The following is a 24,038-nucleotide window of genomic DNA, read 5'->3' as shown; positions in this document are numbered from 1 at the left end:
TATGGGTTCTCTTGTTAAACTAGGGCTCAGGTTGGGCCCTAGGACTCATGGTCTTGAAAGGAGCCGTTGAGTCTAGAACATTCAGGCAAGAGGAGTGGAACCAAGAGCAGAGTCTCTCTGCAGATGAGCCAGCGGGCAACACATAGGTGGTCAAAGGGAACAGTGAACAGGGTGGGAGTAAAAGAGTAAAAGCGTTGAACAGATTTAACAGGAGCACAACACAAACCAGCATCAAACAGAAGAGGCAAATGATCTGAAATTGCACATTGAAATCATTGAGGTCCATATTAAAGACAGTAACACCACATGAAAAAGCGAAGTCTAGCGTGTGTTTGTGTTTATGTGTGGGTCCAGACACACTGCACAAACTTAAGAGTCAATACTGGATAAAAAGACTAACCAGAGCTCTGTCTGGACAGCACACATGGATGTGTATGCGACAATCACAACGTGATTATAATGATGCATGTCTTCTGCCAGGAAGTCAGAGTAGTCATTCACAAAGTCTTTGTTACGTTTGGCCGGTCTGTAAATGACTGCGCAAGTCACCGGCTGTGAGAGATCTACCTTGGGAAAATTGGCCCAGGAAGACTTAAAAGTTCACTGCTTTCATCTGAAAGTATCTTTAAAAACAATTGCCGTTCCTCCTTCATGACTGGAGGTCCTTAAAGAACTCAGGAGCATTCAGCTGGTAGGAGTTCCAAGAATACCAATATCAGAATCAGAATCCTTTTATTGTCATACGCACAGCTTTTACACCGACATACGAAATTACTTCCAGTGCAACCCGAACAAGATCAGACATACAACAAATACACATACAGTTCGAGTTTTACTGAGGCAGCTGCAGCGACTGCGCACCTTTTTCTTAGGATGGGTAAAGATGGTTACAGTAGGTGGGTAGGGTGATGATTGGTGGCAAAAAAAGTCGTATCTCAACACTGTAATACAATGTGTAGATACAAGAAAAAAACACCGTCTGGAAGTCTCAATACCCTCTCCTTGAAATGTGATTATAGAATAATTGGGGAAATTCACACTTTGTGTTAATTAAATGTATATCAAAACACAGGATGTAGACTTTCAACAAATAAAACATTAACTAATTACAATAATTATATTAATAATAGCATTGTGTAATAAATGAAATAAGTGCAAAATTTAAAAACATGAACACTGCAACAAAAATGTAAGTATAACAACGATACAAAGATGTATTTCTTAAAAATAAAGACAGCAATATAATAATGAAATCACTAGTAAAAAATATAATCAAAAGCAACACCGTAATAAAGATAAAAATGTGAACAACACAACAAAAAATCCTACCAATGGATGCAAACGTGTAACTCTTTAATGACTCGCCGCTAACTGATGAAGCAGGGAGGGGAGGGTGCACTCTTTACACAGACAGATGGTGTAGTCATAAAAGGCAGTTTACTGCTCAAGTAGGGCAGTTTTTTGCCCAATCTGGCAACACTGCAGACATATAGACTGGCATGCCTCCCCCCCAGTCCTACTCTACCATAGACCTCTGTCAGCCCTGCTCAGCAAAACACTTCCAGTTATCTACTGAGCCAAGGTCTCCCAGCCCTGCACTCTGAAACCACTGCCTGCCCCTATATGGTTGTTTTGCATCATTTTGGTGCCACTTTATTCAGATCAAAGGTCTAGTTTTGTTTTGGCAATTCTCTGACAGAGAGTCTGTATATTAATGCTGGGGTCTCTTGTAAATATTTTTGAATGCCAAACCTTTCCACCGGATGAAGGCCAAAGACCATTGCATTGTGGATGCTAATTTTTGTTGGAATTCTCCTGACCTGGTTACAAGGGTTTGACAAGTCAAAAAAAAAGGCTGGGAGAGCTGCAATAATTGTTTCTCAAGTGTTTGTGTGTATATTACGGTCCTGTGCTTATTTTGTGTCTATTGGGTCTTTTTTCTTAGTTTGAATGGTTTTATGTCTGGTTTTCTTTTACATTGTTGCAATTACAGTATGGTTCGCCACCTCAGGCCATAATCAAATTACTTTTTTTTTAATATGCAGTTTCTGTATTTATTTTTCCTCTGTGTACAGGTTCTTCAGAAAGTCTATTATACAGTATAGACCAAAGGTTTGGACACACCTTTCCATTCATTTGAATGAGAAGGTGTGTCCAAACTATTGGTCTGTACTGTATGCTTGTAAAGAACTCACGTTTATGAACAAAATGACCAATTCTAACTCATCAGACTGATAATTGATAGTCATCTGGTTTATTTGTTTGTTCTATTCATTTGTTAAACATTTAGTCCCAATGCTTTTATATGATCTGTGGTCCACATCTCCATAAACAGTTTTCTTTTTTGTCCAAAAGTGTTTATTGTTATAGAGGAAGGGCAAACTACGGCCAGGGGCCATATGCCGACCGTTAAACTATTTTATCTGGTCCACTAAACTGGAATAAATGATATTGATGCACATTACTAGTGTTTTTTTTCCCCTTTAATTCTGATGTGTCGCCATAAATGATACACTAAAAAGACACTGATGTTTGTTTAGGTGTAGGAAGTTATTCTGCATTCGTGTGTTGTTGGAAGATTTTGTTGTTTTTTTGATTTGGACAGTCATTTTTCCAACATCCCAACAACACATGAACACAACATTAATCTAAGTTTATGTCTTACCCTGAGATTCAAGCACTTCATTGTATTTTATTTAATGATATTTCTGTCTCTTATGAGGTGGACAACAAAAAATTCCACGCATTTGTTCATGGTCTGGCGCTTCTGTCAAGTTCTAGAACCCTTTGTGTCCCACAAGTCCAAAGGTTTGCCCACCCCTGCTTTTATATGTGTAACTGCCGTTGTAGTTAGTCAGGTATCTTAGGGAGCAAGAACTGTGCTTCATAAAAAAAAAGCTGTTGTTCTTCCTTTAATGTAATTTATTTTCTTGCACTTTCTCGAACAGTAAAAAATACAAAGTACAAACCCCAAAAAATACTTTTCAACGGCATGAACACGTCCTAAATATGAAAATAACATGATAATATCACTGCATAAGATTAAAATGCTGCTGTGCCCCCCTAAGTTCTAAATCCAAAAAGCAAATGCCAATAAAAGAAACTGCAGCACCCAAAATGCATCCAATCACTTAAGGGGCCAGAACAGCTGCATGACCAAAGAATGACATGTATGCATGAAATCTAATAAATAATCTAATTTCAGCCAAATGGCTCCAACATTATGTGACTGGGGTTGTTGGGAACCAAACCAGCATATGCATATAATAAATGAGTACTGACTGTAGTTGTCAACATGGAGACAACTACTCCTTCTGTTGCTTCTGTATGTTTCATATTTTCTTCTTCTTAAATTTTTTTCTTCTCAACCACCATTCATTCATTCATTCATTCATTCATTTTCTATTCCATTTAGTCCCTTTCGGGGTCACGGGGCTGCCAGAGCCTATCCTGGCCACTTGTGTCAACCACCATTCTTTTCTATTTGCGATATACATTTTCTCTGCTATTCACTGCTATCTACATCTTGGATTGTTTTTCTGCCTCAGTAGCACAAAACTATGCGCGTGTATAAGTGGATCTGCAGGTCTTTCTGACTGCATGCCTGCATTTCAGGCCAGCCATAGATCATCGTTATGAGATGAGTTTGTATACCAGTAGCTGTGTATTCATTTGAATTTGAACGTATGTGCCTTTTGTGCTTCAAAGGCTAGCATTTTTCTGACATGTCTATAACAAGCACACACACAAACACAAACAATGATACCCAAATTCTGCCCATGGAATGAGTGACGTTGAATAAGAAAGTGGTTGATAAACTCTGCTAATAGTTTACTCCTCTGTAATTGCTTACTCAACACTGTACAGCATTTAGTTGTAGTGGTAAATGGGTTAGGGGGTTTATGCACAAAGGTATTGCCACTGGTGAGCTGCAGTACCATTATCTAACATCACATGAACAGATGCTGACTCACTGCCTCTGTGCCTTCAAACTTGATGAAAAAACATCAGTATCAAACCAGTGATCCACAATGCTTTATTTAAGCTGTGGACCAGTTTGATGTTGAGCACAGACTCTCCTTTAAGCTGTGGCAAGCAAAATAAAATGATGCAACTCCCATAAAAACAGAGATTTTCTGAATACTAAACATAAATCCACTGTGTATGCAGCTTTATTAGCAGCCTCCTTGCAATATAACATCCACATGATTACATGAGTAATGAGCCCCACACATACCAGCTGTAAAGGTTTAACATGTCTTCAACATAACCCACTGTGGTTGTTGTCCCTGCAGAAAACACTGCCTAAAACAGACACGACCTCTAACATTATGACAGGATTTGAATGTTGCATGGCGATCTCAACGATTTCTGCCATGACCTCAATCTGGAAAACCATCAAAGTTGCTGTCTGTACTGTACTTTTTATTTTGTTGATTTGTTTTGAACTTTTCCTGTACCGCAGCTGGGCAAACAGATCAGAGAAAAAGGCCTCTTGTGTTGGACAGATGTTATGGTTCCAATAAGGGGTTACGAATCTTCTGACACATGAGGTGTATATTTGTATAAACCCCTTTCGTATACTACTTCCTTGACTGCAACCAGATTCTGTTTGACCTGCAGTCTGGCTTTGAGTTGAAAATTAATGCATGATCGCCACAATTACTGTCCTGAATGATTTCATCACAGCCTTTTGACTGCAAAACTATCTTCATAGCCACTTGTATCAACCATGCAAGACTTTCAATTTTGTTGACCATTGGATCTTTCTGCATACTGCAGGCTCTCCTGTATTTGTCTGTCCACCTGTTGTAACTGGTTCAGCAGCTACCTTTCTTACCATGTCCAACAGGTGAAAGCTAAAAACATCATGTTAGAACCAGTCATCATCTCAGAAGGTGTGTTAATAGGATCCATATTATGCCCTGTTCTGTTTTCTATTTACATTAAAGATATATCCTTTAAGTTGTTTATACCATCCTATTTTCGGTTGACTTCATTCCCCAATAAGCATCATCAACATTTCAACTTAACTTCACTTTACTTAGGAGTCATTTCATTGCCTCAGTCTCTAAATCAACGAACAAAGTATATTCTTTTCAGTTGGAGGTTGATTTTCCCCTCTTCCTAATAATAATTATTGGGATGGCATGACTTTGGAAAATATTAATACCTAAAAATCTGGCTAGATTCATCACGCACATCAGTGACCTTCAAGCCACAATTAAAGCTGTAGCCTCTTTTGTAAAAAACCTCCATTTACTTGCACCATAGTCAAAATGAATGTACTTCCTGTTCTTGACCATGGTGACACCATCTATAAAGTGTCACCAAGCAGAAAAATGGACATTCAATATGCCATTCGCTTTGTCCTTAATGCTCCTTTTCACATCCATCATTGTGACCTCTATAAACTGGTGGGCTAGCCGTTTCTTCTCAAATGGCAATCCCATCATTGGTTTCTTTTCATCCAAAAAACAATCTTCCCGTTTCTCCTCCACTTTGTTTACAGCTCCTATCACACTACGTCAGGTGAATTTAGTCCCAAAAACATCACCGTCTTCCACTGTAATGCTGTTTTACATCTCAGAAATGTGCAACTCGCACAGAGAGGAAGATAATTATTGAAAGTTATGTTGTGGAAGACATTCTCCCGCGGTCCACTGTTGTTTCGGAGTCAGAGCCGGACTTTCCCGTCCATGCTGTAAAACTGTCACAAAGTACATTGATGACGAGAACAGAAAAATAAGCTCAAGGCGTTAATTCACAGGATACTTGAAACCTTTACATTCAATTTTATGCAGTTTGTTATTTGTCTTTAGTTAAATTTAATATTATAAATTTTAATATATTGCTTGCTGCAGTGTTTATGTGATACTTGTGATAAACACATAGTTACATTTCTACACTTCAATTCTAATTTTTTACTACAATTAAACAATATTTTATTTGTAAGAACTATATTCTGGGCAGCTCAGAAAAAACATAACATTTGTTGCCGTATTTAAAAGCAAATGTAAAACTGGAGTTACTTCACTGAGTAACTAATTACATTTAAGATGTAGTAACTGAGTTACTAACTCAATTACTTTTGGGGGATGCACCTAGTAACTATAACCAATTACTTTTCTAAAGTGAAATGCCTAACACTGGTCCAACTATCAGGGAATCACTCAGAAAGGACCCAGCCAGGATTTGAACCCCTGTCTTCTTGCTGTGAGGCGAGAGTACTAACCACTACCATGCAGCCTAACAAATCTTTATAATTTTATGGACAAGGATTATGACAAAAAGATTATATGAAATATATAATGGCAAATATCACAGAAAGATTTTCAACACTTACTAGCACAAAACTCAGGGAATGCTTCCTTCCCGTTGTGGTTTGGGGGCATCAGTCTTGATTAATGTGATTGATTGGCTCTTTTCTCTAAACAGTCTAGCATCATCCAACTCATTTTTCCAAACAATGTTCCAAATTGATCTTAGCAAAGGGCCTAAATCAGTAACTTTGATAGATCAGATGGAGTTGATGACCATACATTCAAGGGGGGATTCACAATTAACTGATTACTGTGGATTATAAATGATCATTACTTAATGCCTTTCTTGTGTTCAGCTGCTTTACAGTTCATGAGCCTGTCTTTTTATCGTCCTCTGTTTCACTTTGGCATATCTGTCAGTGACCCTGCTTAGCCCCCCTGCCTTAGATGAATTTATATTTCTTATCCTTTTGTGTATTTCTCTTCATTCAATATTCTGACAGCCCCTTTTGTTCACCTGGCGGGCTTCAACTATTTAAACTGACGTGCAAGCGTTTGAACATGTGAGTTGGTGCTTCACAATCTTTGCTGGTCCCTGCAAGGGAAAAATAACAGAAGAAGTGTTCTTTTTCCTGTCTTTCATTTGTGTACTGTCATTCATTTGTATGCGTCTGTGTGTGTAAAAGTGTGTTAAAGGAGAAGCCAAGCAATCCACAGATCAATTATCTTCTACCTACCTTCTAAACAGTGGAGGTGTGTTGCTGTGCGTGTGCATACACGTGTGTTGGACTCCAGGCAGAGGAAAATCAATGGCATTAATTTGCGGAGGCAGTGGTGTGAGCCGAGGCAATCTGCTGCACACAGAGAGGCACGCTTTGCTCTGATTTACCACACACACAAAGATCCACTGCTCCTGCAATTCCACCTTCACAAACCGCACCCCACTTCTCTTCTCTTCTTGCATTTGGTGACAATATCAGTTTACAGTTTATGAGGCACAGTGGAGTCAAGCCTCAGCCCCTCTCTCTCTTTACAGCGGTGCAGGTAATTAAAAGTAAAGAAGCCCAATTGGTGGCAGCTGGGAGGAGAGATTTGAGTCACGCTGCTGCTGCCTTGGCACACAAACATACCATGCAGTCTAAACTAGCCAGAGCTGAAAGTCTAATGTGGAGGATATGGTTTCTAATGGAGAGTTTTTGTGTGCTTACAAAGACGATTTTTGCTCTGATTTCCCTTCATCATGGAGGCACTAAGTGATGTCCACAATAATGCATCTGAGTAATGACGTCTGTCCAAGTATTAGGTGGAAGAGCAGTCTCCCCTTGATTTTATTCTCTCACCTTTGGCTGCCACAGGCACAGTAAAAATGAACATTTAAGAAAGAGCAATCTGCACCACAGGTATAGATCAAACTTTATGTCATACTGACTGAGCTGAGATTTAAACCAACTCTCTCTCTCTCATCTATGTTAAGATTATATTTTAAAACAAAAAAGAAACAAAGAATAAAAATAGACCCTGCATGTTACATTTAAATTAGTTCCTGGGTACTGTGGAAGCATTTCTGTAGCATAATAAAAAAGAAATACCACAAATGCTTTTTCATTTTCTAAATAAAGCTGCATTTGTTGACTCAAAATTGAAAAGAAAAGGCAATCCTCTAAACCATTTTTTCCTTTTCAACGCCACTCATTTAGTCACTTAATTAAAATGATGAAGAAAATGGTATTTGACATCTCATTTTCAAAAAGTTCTTTCCAAAATCTGTTTTCATTTTCTTCTTCAACACCACTTAATCTGTGACATAAATATCCATCATATCCACCGTGCAAAAAGTGTCGCATAATTCATTTATAATTAGCATTTAACTTAAATTGTAAATTGTTTTCTATGTAAACTTAAACATTTTCACTGAAATATATTTGTGAAATCTGTTACAAAATACTTTTTAAGTTCTGTGAATTCATTAGCGTTTGCAGTATAAAGGAAAGCTGGCCCAGTTTTTTAAATGTTGTGTGTATTGCTAAAACCTTAGCTTTTATTCATAAAACAATTAAATTGTTGAAAAAAAAAAAGTCTATCATTGCTGGGCTGTGATTCCTGAACCTAAAACTAGAGGGGCCTGTTGGAGCCTTGCACACCCACTTAAAAATACTGGAGGTAAAACTGTTTGTTGCAGTGTGGCTTTTTCACCAAAGATCTGTTTATGTGATGTGTGGAGGACTGATGTTGATTTTTGTAAAGCTATAATTTTTGCTTTTATCAGAGAGTGCTTGGATTTATTCATTCTATCAAATAGTAAGGATTCGTTTTTCTGTCCTTCTTTTGTAAAGAAGAAATCCACACAAGACAAATGGTCCAATTCTACTTTAACAGGTCCATTCATATTGTAATGGAGAGCTGGAACAAAGAAAGAGAAGAGGAGAGACATTAGAATTGATGCAGTCAGCTCTGATTCACTGCGTGTGACTGTAAGTTTAAGTGTGCTTGGGCGGTGGTCGAAGAAACAGAGACTGAAAAGAAGGAGGGAGAGGTTTTTTCTCTTTCATTCTCCTTATTGGAGATGTACTACCTCAGGGATATTTTACCATCTGGTCCACTTTAGTACTGTGGCAAACAGCCAGGTCATCTTTTCAATTACAGAGAAATGGAAAGTGTGTGTTTGTGTGCCTCCTTGGCGTGTTTGTGAGTGATGGAAGGAGAATGGCACAGCAAGACATGGGAACCAAAGCAAAAGGAGAACCATGCAGGCTTCTCCCAGAAAGGATTATGTGATAGAATGAACGTGTAGGCCAATAAGGGCCAGCATTCAGTCATTACCAGCTTAGAGTCTATCAAAAGGAGAGAAACCATGAGTGGAATGGGGGAGTTTAAGAAAAAAAGAGGGAAAGGTACTGAGAAGGTTTTGCCAAAAGGGGAGAAAATACTGGCCATCCTCTGACTTTAAGCTGAAGAATGATTTAAAGTCCTGGCCGTGAGGAGCCTTGGGTCCACATTGACTGGTCATCTTAAATCAAATCAGGGCATAGTGTGTGTTTGTGCATGGGTCCACACACACAGAAAGCCCTGTGGTTGACTCTGAATTATTGACAGTGGAGAATAATTGATTGGTTCACCTTCAAGCCTATCAGCTCCTGTCTGAATGCAGTGCCTCATATCAGTATGCCTCCTCCATTTTTCCTTCTTCACATGCTGACTCCTTCATTCCTTTCATACACTCGTGTTCATCTTTTGTTGAGGGTTTGAGAAATCAACACATCTTTTTCGTAAATACGTTTTGAAAGAATTTCCCCTGGTTTGTATCTAATTCTAAAACTGGCATAATTCAATGTAATACTTATCAGCTATAAATTTCTTCTGATGCTGGCAAGTATACCAAGGCAAGAGTACAGACTCCCTATTTGTACTTTTGGGAGAATTAGGTGAGATGACATTTAAAACCCTTATTTCAACCATTAAGGTAATCTGATATTCTCCCAAAACTTATCAACCCTCAAGGCTTGAACCCGATCCTCTGCAGTATGAGATCAGTCATGGATGCCCATAGTGCAGCAGGACATGCATCCAATCACAACATGATTCTGTCAACAGGGGAAGACCGTGACTTACAACCTCACCCCTGGCACACATGTGCAAACACTAATACACACCGAGGAGCAAGGGTGCACGCACACCCAGAGCTGACACACAGCCCCACTGCTCTGACAAGGCGGAGATGAGGTAAGGATGGATGGACGGATAGATAAATAAATGGATAGATGGGGGTATGGAATGAAGGTAATGGGGAGAGGTGAATGGTGCAAAAACTGCTGCTGGATCAATGTCAGCGAGAATGTAGCTTTACCCTCTAAGCTTCACTCAGTTTATTCCAGTCCCCAGGTATGGATTTTTACATCCACCTCAGCTCTGAAGGATGCAGGGCGGGGTGCCTGGTGGCTCTTTGAATTCAAAACCGTACAATATAGAGCTTAATCACCAGCTTACTGTACAAATCTTCCAGCCAAAGAGTTGAACAAATCTCTCGGGCTGTCCTTTTTTGCAAAGCTGCCGTGAAAGCATCCTCTCTGCTCTCCACAGAGGCAATGCCAACGATGCAAAACAAAATAGCTGCATTTTGAGAGCAGAGCACTGCTTAAACGCCTCATTCTATCAACATGCTATGCTCCCTTATTTCACTTGAAACCCATCCACCTGTTTTTAAGTGGCAAAACAGTGTTTCTGGAAATAAAAATTCCTTTGATTAACAGTTGCTTCAGTTCTTCCCCAACCGGTTGTTGCATTCATATCAGTGTTGGTGGGTTGTGCTCAGCCTTCAGATGTGTTCTGCAAACCTGGATTTGTATGATGTAATCCTCTCCCCTCTACATTTTATCATCATTTGCACACAGAAGCAGTAAATGATTCCTCCTGTGAACTACTTTCTTCATCCATCTGAAAAACCTAAACTGGAATGGGGACAGGGGTCTCTCTCAATGAGTTTGCAGCATCAATCCAACTGTAAATTTGACAGCAAACACAGAAAGATACAACATAAAAACAATCTGTTTTGTGTTTTTTGTTGTGACAGACTAAACTTTTCAATGGCATATAAATAAGGTAACCCTTCTCATCTCTGTTTTAATTGTGACGAGGGGGCGAGTGGGTGCGAGAGGAAGAGACCAGCAAATTGAGACAGCCTAAACAGGAGTGAAAGACCACAATACCTGCCAACACAGGTAATTAGCAGAGCAGCTGTTCGAGAGGGGGAAGCCATAGGCGTGACACTACAGGAAGGAGCAAGGGGAATAATTAGCTGGTAACACCCGTTAAGCTTTCACAAAGAGGAGATGTGTTATTTTACCTCTGCTCTCCGGTGAGGAGTGCAGACCTCCCCTCACCGCCCAACACCCACTGACTGACTACAGCCTGCACATCTTTAATAGTTAGGTGGAGGCTGTCTCAGATGCAGATGTGGGTGTTATGTGTGCAGAGTTTTTGCTTCATGGGTCACAAATCATTATGAACATTGTTCTTTTTATTATCATTAGTTGATTTAGAAGCGGTAAAGGGCTTTTTAGATGTGTCTGTGTGTTGTGGGGGGATGTCTGTAACTTAATGATTAAACCTTTTTTGTTGGACAATGTTTCTCTTTTCTCCATACTTCAATACACTATGGCTTTAACTCACAAATAACATAAAAGAGCAACGCAATGCAGGCAAATTAGGTTTTGTTTGTCTCTATGAAAAAACATAAGTAAACAACAGGGCGCGGGTGGGGATTCTAGGTTATTCTGTCATTTGGGTGTTCTCTTTTTAAATGTTTAAAAATACATATATATAAATATTCTGTAGTTTGAAATATATTTCCCAAACCGAAGCCAGAGGGGAATACAAATGTTTGAGATCAAATTATGTGGAACAATTGATTAAAAGCTGTAAACAATTTCATCATCACACAAACATTAAAAATGAACAAGTTCATGAACCAGAAGGGGACTCTGTATTTCTGAATATAATATAATTTTTTATCTAGAATATTTTTTACACCCGCTATTGTTATGTTCACTCTGGGCTCAGAAACGCACGTTTAAGCGCCCATTTTCAATGAAAAGTCTTTGTAAACACGCAAAGTGGCATATGGATGACGTCCTTTTCAAAAATATGGAAGTGCCAAGGGTTTGAAAAGTGATCATGAAGCAGAAATTAATAATTGTGCTTTGTAATCAGTCAGAATTGAATTCCACCAAGTCTTTCATATATCGGAGTAGAGCTGTGAATGAAAAAACCTGGAGCAAGATTTGTGAGATTTGCTCCGCTTTCACATTTTGCAGCCTCTTCTAACTGTGAGTAGTATCTGGTAGCGACAGCTCAGGGTGAACACAGAAAGCTACAAAAACGTTCAAGAATGCCCATGCAGTGCGTTCTTGAATGCGCAACACATGCCCGGTGTGTACTGTATATAGCTTTAGAGTCATATTCTAGAATTTTCCATTGGCTGCTTTCGTCATTGGCTGCATCGGTGTTCATGGGGCTCAGTGGAATACGGAGCTGCTTGCACATTGTGACTGGATTCTTCTCCATCTGAGAAGCTGAATTAAATCCAAACATGTCCATCATGACACTTTACTTTGGTAACAGTTTTCATGGTGGTAAATTAGGATTGATGTTCCCCTGCAGTCACTCTCCAGGGTGACTGCAGGGGAACATCAAAAGTCATCCATGAAAACCTAAAGCAAATAAAGTTAAAGGCACCTCATAGGTTTCCATGTATCCACTATTGTAGAAATAATCTAGTTACGGTTCACCTCAGTGCAGCTGTGTGACATTCCTTTTGTCTGTTCCTCAGCCTTAGAGACTAACCTACCATTTTTAAACCTTTGTTTTTCAAAAATGCTCACAGCTGTTGCAGTTGGAAAATGAACATATATTATCTTAATCTATGTAGGAATTTTTTAGAATTCACATTGTTATGCTATTTGACAGGTGAATACTTCTGTGAATCATTCATGTTTTTGTGAGGATGCCTTTTTGAAACTGTCCCATCCATGTCAGTAAAGGGTCCCATCCATCCATTCATTTTGTATTCGGGGTGGTGGATATGGCCTAAAAAAAAAAAATCTACGATTTTATTTATTTTTAATCCGACTTCCAATTTTTCCCGCCCCCCCCCCCCCCCCACCACCACTTAAGGAAAGCAAAAAGTACAAACGGCTAACAACTTAAAGCAACTTTTGCTTTTATTTTATCAAATGCAAGACAGATGTAACCCCCATTTCTGGGATGAATCCTAAGTAAATTAACACACTCTTGGAGTCAAAGTCCCAGATGTGTTTTAAGTCACACTTTGTAGTCTAGACTAAAAGGAGACAAACATTCACCTTGGTGAGTAGCACCGTTTTCTAAAGGATTAAGAATACAGCTCATATCTGGGGTCTAAGGTTTTAATGAAAGTACCGTAAATTCCGGACTACAAAGCGCACCCGATTACAAGCCGCACCCACCCATTTTTATGTGTTTAACTACTTTTATACATACACAAGCCGCGTCAGAGTACAAGCCGCGCATGTGTTAGGCGATATTGTCATCCTGACAGATCACGGCCAGCATCCCAGAGTGAGTGCAGTTCATTAGTACGTTGTGGGTGTAGCCTGCTTTGCCTCTGGCTCATGCATTTGAGTGTATCGACATCTGTCAAACAGCATGGACCTGTATTCTGTTCACAAGTTCCTTAGTTATGTTGTTTTTATTTCATTTTTTTTTTTTTTTTTACTTATTGACAATCTAGGTATCATACATAAAATTACAAACAGTAACCATATAATCAACATTACATCCCTCAGTTATGATGAGGAAATTTACATCCGCGATTCCACATTTCCCATGAGTCTTAGGGGCTAAAGGCGGGGCCAACGCCCGGCTCGCCATACTGTTGTATGTGTTTAAGAATGAGCAAGTATCAGCAGTGCATGGAGGGGTGAACGGGAAAAGCTCTCCTTCCGCTTGTGTCGCGGCAGCGTTATGGGAGTAACAGGGCTGGTTAAAAAACACACCGGTAAAATACAGCAGCGGCGACTGAAAAGCGCGCGCCTCAGCGTGATACGCGCGCCTCAGTGCGGCGCGTGCGTCAGAATTCAGAAGCCTCTGCACTCCGCGGATGCCTCTGCGCTCCGCTCCCGCCCCGCGCGCTCCTTGTCTCCCCTTCCTATGTACTCCGACACCTCTGGCCAGGGCGGCTTCAAGGAGGAGGACTTCGTCCCCATTGCGCCGGTGGACCGAGCAAATCGTGTCTGTGCAAAGCAATCGGACTTAATACTGTACGTTTTGTGTATGAGGGGCGGGTGCGTTGTTACGTGTGGGAGCCTTCAGACTGCCATCGGCCCCACAGCTCTATAAGAGCAGCAGGAGGAGAAGATGTCTCCAACTCACACGGAGGCTGTGAGCTTTTCAAAGCAAAATTCCGCTTGTACGGTTTCCTTAGAAACCGTAAATGGAGTGTACATTCACTCCATGCGCTGTTCTCTCCGTCACGCAGCAAACCGGCTATTCCAAACCCGTTGGTGATGGTGGACTTTTTTACGCTGCTTTTAACGATTGCTTTTAACTTGAAAGCTTCATCATATTGTAGCGGCGATCACGTGCACGTTGGGTCTAATGGCCCCAAAGGATTCTGGGATGCGGCCGGGCATGCGTGTTTCGTTTTGTTGAACCATGACTGAAGTGTCTAAGACCTAAAGTCAAGTCCATGCTGTTTGGCTGCCAAGAGGTGTGTTGAAAAGAAATGCCTTGTGCTTGGAGTTGGATAGAGAGTTCAAACTATTCACTGAGTTCGAAAGTACGTACACGGCGGCCGCCAATTAAATCCATAAATTAGCCGCGTCACTGAAAAAGCCGCAGGGCTGTAAGCGCAGGAAAAAAGTAGCGGCTTGTAGTCCGGAAATTACGGTAATAAACCCTGTCTTCTCCACGGTATATATGGGTACCATTTCTTTGACTATATGCAAAGCGACCGCTTCGATGATTGTTCTACACCGTGCCCCTTTCCTAGGGATGGGTACCGGGCCCCGGTATTGAACACTCTTCAAGACCGCAGTATCCGTAAGATCTGACCTCAACGGTTCTGCTACTGGTACTGGAGAAGTCGGATTTTTATTGAGTCCCACAAGATATAAGCTAGAGCTGTGACGGTGTGGGATCTTTGATCACCGTGCTGATGAAGCAGCAGGGGTCGTGGTCAACCCCCCCCGGCGCCGAACACAAAATCCTCCGGTGGCCGTGGTAGAAGTAATAATTACAATGCACTATTCTTTATTAACAAATAACAGTAACGGCTAACTATCCAAATAACTAATGAACTAACAATATAGGTGTTGTAGGATGACTATGTGTATGTGTGTCAGCACGCTGTGTGTGCAAGAGGAATGAGCATGTGCCGCGCGAGAGCGAGTGAGAGCGTGCACAAGTGTTGGGGGTGTGCCCACGTTCATGTTTGGAGTTACGGAGTGAAGGAAAACAGTAATAAAAGGTTTCCCCCAGGTGTTGGAATAGGTTTGTGGTGCTGCTGCCTTTGACTGCGGTAGGCTTTAGGCAAATGTTGCAGCGTGGGGTCTGTGGCAGCAAACCCACACCAGTTCCAAACAATAGATGATTTTATTCATTTCTTGGGAACAAACTTCCCACTCTCACCGGTAGCAATGCTGTCGCTTGCTGTTTCGTGTGTGCTATGATGATGCCATGTGAAACTAGCGCTACGGAAGCTCTGGGGAGCCAAAAATGTGCCATTACACAAAAACTCGATTTAGTTATTTTTTAAATCGCCCGTAACAAAAAATTTGAATTAATTCATTCAATCGATTTTTCACCCAAGTCTATTTTCTATATGTTCTATATGTGATGGATGACACTTTGGGGAGTGGCTCAGGCATCAGGGCATTCCCTTTACACGCAGGAAGTGGCGGGATTGCCTATTAAAGTACCATATTCCTGTGGGTGGCCCAAGATGATTGTTTGTGTGTCAGTTTGGTAAACATTGTTTCATTGTGATGATTATGCTTGATCTAGCAGTATTTGTAATGTATTGGAATAAATAATTAATATGAAATGTCAGGGCCATGGTTTTCTGGGAAGGATCTGTTGTTTGTATGACTGCGTGTAAGTGCTTGATACCAAAGGTACTACCGGCTGTCCTTTTACTAATTTTCTTTTTTATTTAGTTAGTCTGCTGTCAGTGGTGTAGAGGAAAACAAATACTTTAAACTTTTTTGTTTGTCTTGTTTGATTTGGGTCACTTTCTGGGTCAATATGATCCAGGGGTGTCAAACTCATTTCGGCCCGGGGGCCACATTCAACCTGTATGATCCCAAGTGGGCTGGACCAGTAACATAAAAGCAAAAAACAGCTTTGTTTTTTTTGTTTTTACTCAGTTGGAAAAAATGCCTCAACCAACATAGTAGCCTAATCATTTGTTATTACACACTCATTCAGAGAGGCCAATGGATCTCAAATAAAATGCATTTCACTTTTAAAAAAATTGGTTTATTCAATTTTATACAGACTTAATATTTCATATCTGACATTGAAGCAATCCTTATGATGAACTCAAGAGGGGCTACGGAAAAAAATGAAACACCTGGCTAAAATGTAAATGTGCAAATCAATGAGAAATTAAACCAAATGAAACTTGCAAACATTTGTGAACATTAGAATTTGGAGTGAACTTCCTTTCTCTCCTGAAACTTCAGCAGGCCATCAATATCAGGATTCAGATCCTGTGCAGACACCCATTTACTGTCATTCAAGTGTGCAAAACACAATAAAATGTCTAAGAATCTTTTCCTGTTTTGCGGCCTGAATTTTGTGGCAACACCTGCCTTCTTCCTGACCTTTGATGGGACGCCATCAGTGATCAGACTGACATCAGTGACCAGACTGACATCATGTGACCAGACTGACATCAGTTATCAGACTGACATCAGAGACCAGACAGACATCAGTGACCAGACTGACATCATGTGACCAGACTGACATCAGTCACCAGACTGACATCATGTGACCAGACTGACATCAGTGGCCAGACTGACACCAGTGACCAGACTGATATCATGTAACCAGACTGACATCATGTGACCAGACTGACATCAGTGACCAGACTGACATCATGTGACCAGACAGACATCAGTGACCAGACTGACATCATGTGACCAGACTGACATCATGTGACCAGACTGACATCAGTCACCAGACTGACATCATGTGACCAGACTGACATCATGTAACCAGACTGACATCATGTGACCAGACTGACATCAGTCACCAGACTGACATCATGTGACCAGTTCACTCCAACTATGTCATCAGCTGTTGTTGTGTCCATCAACTCAAGAAACGCCGCTGTGAAGGTTTCCTCAACACCTACTAAATATGCACAGCTGTATGTATCTGTGATGTCGGTGTTTTCATCAACAGCAACCGAAAATGCAATAAATGACTGGATTCCTTCATTTGGCGCCCAATCTCCTCAGAGATGTTGTATCTGCAATCATAATCCTTGACAGACTTATGTTGGCAAAGGTCGACTGCTTTTTGGGAACAAGACTTTTGCAGCCTTCAGCATTTTTTCATAGGTTTACCATCTTGCTCACACTCATCAGTGTTACACCTGATCACGTCGTAAGAGAATATTTGAGGTGACATTGTAGTGTTTTTTATGCGACTTTATTTTGTTGCTGGATCCAGTGTGCACAGTGTTTCCAAAAGCTTTATTCACCTTAGTGATGTTGAAAATTAATTTGTCTCTGTAACAAATGCTGTGAAAACTACAACCAGATATATTAGGAAAGATATTCACTGTGTTTTTAATAAAGATTGGTCTACTAGCAGCTGTAACTTTAAGTGGCTTTTCTTTGTAAAGAGTTCTTAAAATGCAGCAAACATTTACTGTAGTTGAGCCTTGGTTGCTTTTGAGAATGCTTTTACATCTTTACAGATCTCCTGGTTTTAACTGTTATCGCAAAAATTAAACTCTTTAGCAAGATAGGCCAGAAACTCTTGATCGTTTATCTGAAGTTGTATTTTCATCATTGAAAGACTCATGTGATAAAGATGGCTTGTTTTAATAGACAACAAACAATGAAATTCTTTCCTGTCCACACTCCAGCTCTGTGAGTCTGTGTTCCATGTTCAGTCTTTTTATTGAGGACAATGGGCTCTCATTTCCAGCATCCCCTGCAGCCATGGGAAGACTTTACGGAGTGTTGACTCTGTAAGAAGGCCTGTCAAGTTTTTGTCCACAGTTTTTTTGCTCTATGTATCCCTTACCACTGTGCTGAAGAATTTAACAGCTGATATCGCACTCCTGCCAACTCTCCTTCAAAGTGTGTGAGTGTTGGTATGAATGCATACTTCCGTGCCCTAAGCACTCCCTACCTAGAGATTATACTTCATTTTGCAGTGAGTTACCTAAGCTGCTGACACAGCTTCTTCTTCAAGCAAAACTTTGCATATGTGTTGACTATGTGTGCCACAGTATGTTTCACACACCCTTTACAATATGAGGCATGGCATTTGTAGTACTTTCATATACTCAATGAAAGTCCACACAGACCATTCACATGCACACATACACTCAATCAGGGGCTAGTGCTGGTTGGGTGTGTAACACACTTAACTTCATACAATGGACAAAATGGCGGACAGAGAAACAGCAGTGGTGAGTCCAGACGAGAATTCAAGACTAAAACCAAATGCAACCAATGATCTGGACTTATCAATGTTGTGTTTTGTATTTGTTAAAAAAATACAAATAAAATAGTAGTTTTTTAATTATTTTGATTCATGTTAAAACTGCTTGGGTTTTCTCCAGGGGCTCAGGTTTGCTCTTAACAAACTTCTTCAACATTTATCAGTATTGCAGTTTATTGTGATAAGATAAAGAACTAAAAGCCTTTTTTATGTATAATGTCTGTCAGGTTTTCTCCTGGTGCTCAGGTTTCCCCTAAAAAAATTGTCATCGTTTATCAATGTTTCTGCTTAATACATTTATGTATTATTGGTGACTAAAAGTAGACATTTAGGGGTGAATATGAATGTTTGAACAAATGGATGGATACATGGATAAAATGAATGGATGGGAAAGCAACATTATATGTGTTAGATGTAACAGATGTAATGAAATCATATGAATGAATGACTGAATGAATGTAATGCAACCACAAGGAAACACAATCCAGTGTTCTCTTGTGCCGGTCCCAAGTCCGGATAAATGCAGAGGGTTGTGTGAGTGCAAAAACCAATTGAACATATGAATCCCAAACAGAGACAAGTTCAATTTATATATGTATATATCACAAACTCCTTAGCATCTCAGAGAAATAGTCCAGGAAGGCTGGACTCCTCCACTATGACTGAATGTGGGCTCAACTCGCTGCACAGTCTAGCTCTGAAACACCAGTCACTGTATTGTTGTTGGACTTATGTGCTCTTTCTGTCCACAACAAACATCATATGTAAACACAAGGGGTCCATCAATACACTTGGCACCAGAACATCCACCACTGCTGTTTAGAGCTGTGGTTGCAAGTTCTCTGGGGCCTATGGCAAGAAGGAAGGAAGCCTCGGACAATGAAGGCCTCATCCTCTCCAACCGCTTCGATGTCCTGTCAGTTCCAACATCTGACAAAGTCCTGGTAGCTGCTTCTCCACTCAGCGGTAAAAATCCTCGTCCTGTTGCTGCTTCTTGGACCAAGAAAAAAGGCTGCTTCCAGACAGCTCCTAAGAGACGCAATTAGTAGAGGCACTGACACCCGCTGCCCTCCGAACGCAATCCACGTCCCCGCGGGATCGAACAACGTGGGGTTTCCATCTGCGATCTTGATGGGAGCGTAGGGTTCATAGTCCGCTGCAGGTGTTGCGGTGACCACTGCCACCTTTCCTGTTTGTGGTGTCCCGCCAGCGTCATCATCCGCTTCTCCTCCCGCTATGCTAGCCAGCTGCACGGTGGACAATTGAGATGTCCACTGAGGCAAATGTGGGCAAACACAGGTGGGGCCACCATGGAAACTGCGGACCAACACATCTGGGGCCCAAATTTTCTGCCTACTTTCAAAACATATAGGGTCCACTTGGCCTTGCTGGCTGGGATCTGTCTTGATTCTTTTTCTCTCTTCTTGTTTTGCTCAAGACCCCTTGTCCAAGAAACCAATCTTGTGTGGTGTAGAATTCACATTTCTCTGCTTTACAATACAGCTGGTTCTAGAGAAGACGCTTCAGTATGGCTCTAATGTGCTGCACATGCGTTAGAATATCTGGTGAAAAGTAAAAAATACTGTCGAGGTCCGCAATCAAATTTGTTAATCATGTTGTTGAGTAGCTTTTGATCAGATTAAGAATGAAACACTGCAGGAGCATCAGTGAGTTCAAAAGGCATTTGGAGTACCTATTTGAAATGGCTGTTAGGAGTGTTAAAGGAAGATTCCCAGCTGTTGCCACTCACCTCATCAGCCTTCCACTCATCCCTCTCTCGAAAGAAAACCAGATGGTAGGTTTTGAATATTGTCTGAGTTTGGGCTTTGTTATTTGCTTTGATTTTGTTGTACTAACTATTTAAGTTGAGTTAAAGGACCCAAAGTCTGATTTCGGCGGGCCTCTATAGTGTCTGACTCCAAGCTGGCAATGAGCATAGTTGAAGCCCAGCCTAGGGGAGGGGCCATTCCTTATAAAAGACCAGTCTCACCATGCGAGAAGGCAGATGTGTCTCTGGTAATATTAAAGCTTGTTCCTCATGCACTGGGTTTTGTAAATATTAAAGCTGCCATATCTTCTCTACCATTTTGTCTGTGTTACAAGGTTTGGATTTGTCTTTTAGCCAAACTTGTGAGGAAAAACACATTTTTCTGTTTTTACCCCTTGGTCCTTGGCCCTCTCTGGAGTAGTGTGACGGCATTAATTCTGTATAATTTGGCTTCCCTTTGGTCCATCACACCTGCTCATTTTAATGATTTTGCCTGATCTGCATTTACCTCCAGTTTTCTGCTAAAGCTGTTTAAAAGACCTAAAAGGGATTGTCATCCCATCAAAAAGTGTAACACTGCACACCATAAGGTCTGTTTAGTTGTGGTGCATTGACACTGGTTTATCCCCCGCATTCCTAAGACAGCAGTCAGATGGGTCATAAATATACAGGAGCACCTGCTTTAAGTTTACACACACACATATTTTGGATGTTTATGCATGTGATTGTCCTATAGTATCTCAAAGGACATTGGCTTTTTTAATCGCTTCACAATGCTGACACCCCTCAGTAGGAGACCACATTAGTATGGCAACTGAAACAGTTGAATTTGCATATTTCTGAATACTAATGGTGGTGCTGAAATTAAATTTTAAAGCTTCTTTTTCTCAGGCCATATGGTGATATACTTTAGTTTTATTTTCACACATTCTTGGGTAAACTTTAGGACGGTAGGGGTTTGAATAGGTTATAAATAATTCAGCCCTGCTTTTGTCCTCAATTTGAAGTGTAAATGTTTCGTATTTTAACAGATATTTGATTGTTGTTGTTTTTTTAACCTAACTTTCAGCGAGCTCTGCAAACAAAATCTCCGGCTCTTGTCTGACTTGCCTTTACTTTTTTGGATCACATTTATTCTTCCCCACACTCAGATGTTTGCATGTATACCTGACAAGCCAAGCCCCTCCTTTTATGCATGCCATTTATTTCACATCACATGCATGAAGAAATTGTAAAATAGTTGCGCCTCTGCTAAAACATTAAGTGCTGCCTTTCATGAAACAAATTAGTCAAAATGCTGGTGTGCATGGAACACACAAAACCCAGAGTCAAGGAAAAAATAAAAAGAGGATTCTCCAGAGATTGCAACTTTTCAGCTGTTCCAGCTCATCAGGTTCCTCCCCCCTCCTCCTTTGCGTCTTCCTGCTCTGCACCATCACAGAGGGAGGAATACAGGTTAAGTTGTGTGAAATCACCGTGACAGTACATGCAAATCCACCACAGCCCACCCACAATGGAATCTGTCAATTAGAAGGCCTGTCTCCCTCCTTCTGTACAGGCTTACCTGAGTGCCTAATCAAAATGAAATATTTTCTCGTTGCCTTTGGGATACTAAAACAGTTTGGCCTGAGGCTGTTGTGCTAGATTCCGTCTCGTCTATCCATTCACGGCCCTTGAGCCCTCTTCCTGTTCATTTTGCTAGAAGTGAACACACTTCTGTATGTACGACTTCTAATTTACATGTTTATGTGAATCCTCTTTAGAGCTGATTTCCCTCAAACATTTTCCACTTCACAAACAGATAACAGGCATTCCATCTTGTGAGTTTTTATATTTTGACGGTGGTGCATTCCTGTATGAATTTAATTTGAGCTAATTTTAAGCAAGCTAGTCAACAGTCAGTCAATTGTCTTCTAAAGCCACTAACCTCTGTTCAGGTTCATCCTTCATTTTTATTTTATGATTCTAAATTGGTCTTAAGTGTAATTGAGTGGCCCTACAACAGAGTAGCGTCCTGTCTAGGGAGGATTCTGCAGTTTGGTTTTGTGGTGTTCTGAGTTGTCCCCTGTCAGTCACCACAAGTTCATGTCAATCATCCACAGCTGTTTTATTTCTGATAATTGTCCTCACTGTATTTAGGATCGGTTTTCAGCAGGTCATCTGCTTTGTAGCCCACTTTTGTTTCTCTATGGTTTTTGTCTTGCTGAAGTTTATTTATTAAATGTTCAGGTTTCCGCCAACAAGCCATGTTTCCTGCATTTTGGGTCCTACACCTCTAGCTTCTGACAGTGCCCCACCTTTCCCCAACAGTAGGTGGGTTGGGCTCTAACAGCCCCGCAACCCTGATAGGGATACAAAAGATTAAAAAGACGGACGGATGAAGCAAGATCTGGAGCCTATCGAGCAAGAGACATTAGTAATTTTCCCATCAGTCAAAAGACCACGCCCAATTTTAAGCATAAATTTAATCTCCAAAAAACAATGTTGTTTATGAACAGACTGTATTCTGATCATTTGAAAGTATTTTCAACAAATCATTCAGAGTGAAATCAATGATAATGTTTTCTTCACTGTCCCAGTGGTAATAGCCATTCCGCCTTCCATTTGAACTGAAAACTGTTTTTGAAACAGTTTCATTTTATTGTTATAGTTACTGAGGCTTGTGTACACAGATGTCTAAGGATTATTTTTCTTGCTTTGAGCATTTGCAGCAAGTATTCTGGGATTTACTTCTCTGGTTGTGGAATAACCATAAATCTGTCAGTGCTCAGTGTTCTAGTTTATTTCTCAGTTTAATAACCTCCATTTCATCCGCTGCAAAATATGGTAGAAAGATATTTGATCAAAATACAGAGAGTGAGGAAATTGTGCTGTGAAGCAGGGCCAAAATGGATCTCCATTCAAAAGTAATGTTTGAATCAGTATAGACTAAAGTCAAACAGGATAACATAATGGTAAATGGCGTATACTTATTTAGTGCTTTCTACCCTCTTACGAATTCTCAAAGCGCTTTACAGTCACAGTCCCATTCACCCATGCACACACACATTCGCACACTGATGGCGGCTCCGCTGCCGAACACTGGTGCCAGCCTCCCACCAGAGGCAAGGTGGGGTTCAGTATCTTGCCCAAGGACACTTCGACACATGGGTGTGCAAGGCGGGATTCGAACCTGCAATCTTACGATCATGAGTCGACCGCCCTACCGCTGCACCATGGCCGCCCAATAGTATACTTGATGTTTTGTTTTTGACAGAACCCATGGTTTGAAAACCACACATGCAGTCACGGTTGCATGAATATCTTGCATTTTGACAAAGTTTGCTTTCATGTAATGATTATTGGAGTAATATTCCCATTAAAACGATGAGGTGTCTGGTTTTTTCTCTGTTTCAGCGTAAAAACTAGGTCCCTGGATTTGATTTATTTTCGCTTTTTTCCTGTTTGAGTTTGTAGTCAAAAGCCCACTTTGCCTGCTGTTGTCAGCTCATTGAGATTTTCATTGAGAAGTTTGTGATTAGTTTTGGATTCTGGTTCTTGTTTTTTTTTTTGCATATTACTTGCATGGGCTCACACATGCATACAAACAAACTCCAAGAGCATTTTAATAAATATATTTGTCCTTCAGAAAGCTGGAGAAGGAAGATAAATAGCTATGTCCTGTACATCCACAAGGTAAATGAAACAGAATGAGGCAGTGAGACGAGGTTTCTAAAATAAAGTGAAGCTCCTATTTTCTGTAGCGTTATTCTCCTAATACGCTGATTTATTTCATGTTCTTTGCCGTTTCA

At 40.6% G+C, this 24,038-nt stretch overlaps 1 pseudogene across 1 annotated transcript in view; it reads right to left on the bottom strand.

Moving 5' to 3' along the window:
* LOC144991992 (metal transporter CNNM2-like) overlaps window positions 1–24,038 on the bottom strand; it is a 50,791-nt pseudogene that overhangs the window by 16,885 nt on the left and 9,868 nt on the right. The window contains exon 3 of the transcript XR_013655699.1: window positions 19,535–19,726. The product of XR_013655699.1 is annotated as a metal transporter CNNM2-like (transcript). The remainder of the gene's footprint in view (window positions 1–19,534; window positions 19,727–24,038) is intronic.

This window comes from Oryzias latipes, chromosome 4 (assembly GCF_053564925.1).
Source record: "Oryzias latipes strain Hd-rR chromosome 4, Olatipes_Hd-rR_3.1".
NCBI lineage: Eukaryota > Metazoa > Chordata > Actinopteri > Beloniformes > Adrianichthyidae > Oryzias > Oryzias latipes.
Note: the sequence above shows the minus strand (reverse complement) of the source record. Positions and strands in the feature narration are given on the sequence as shown.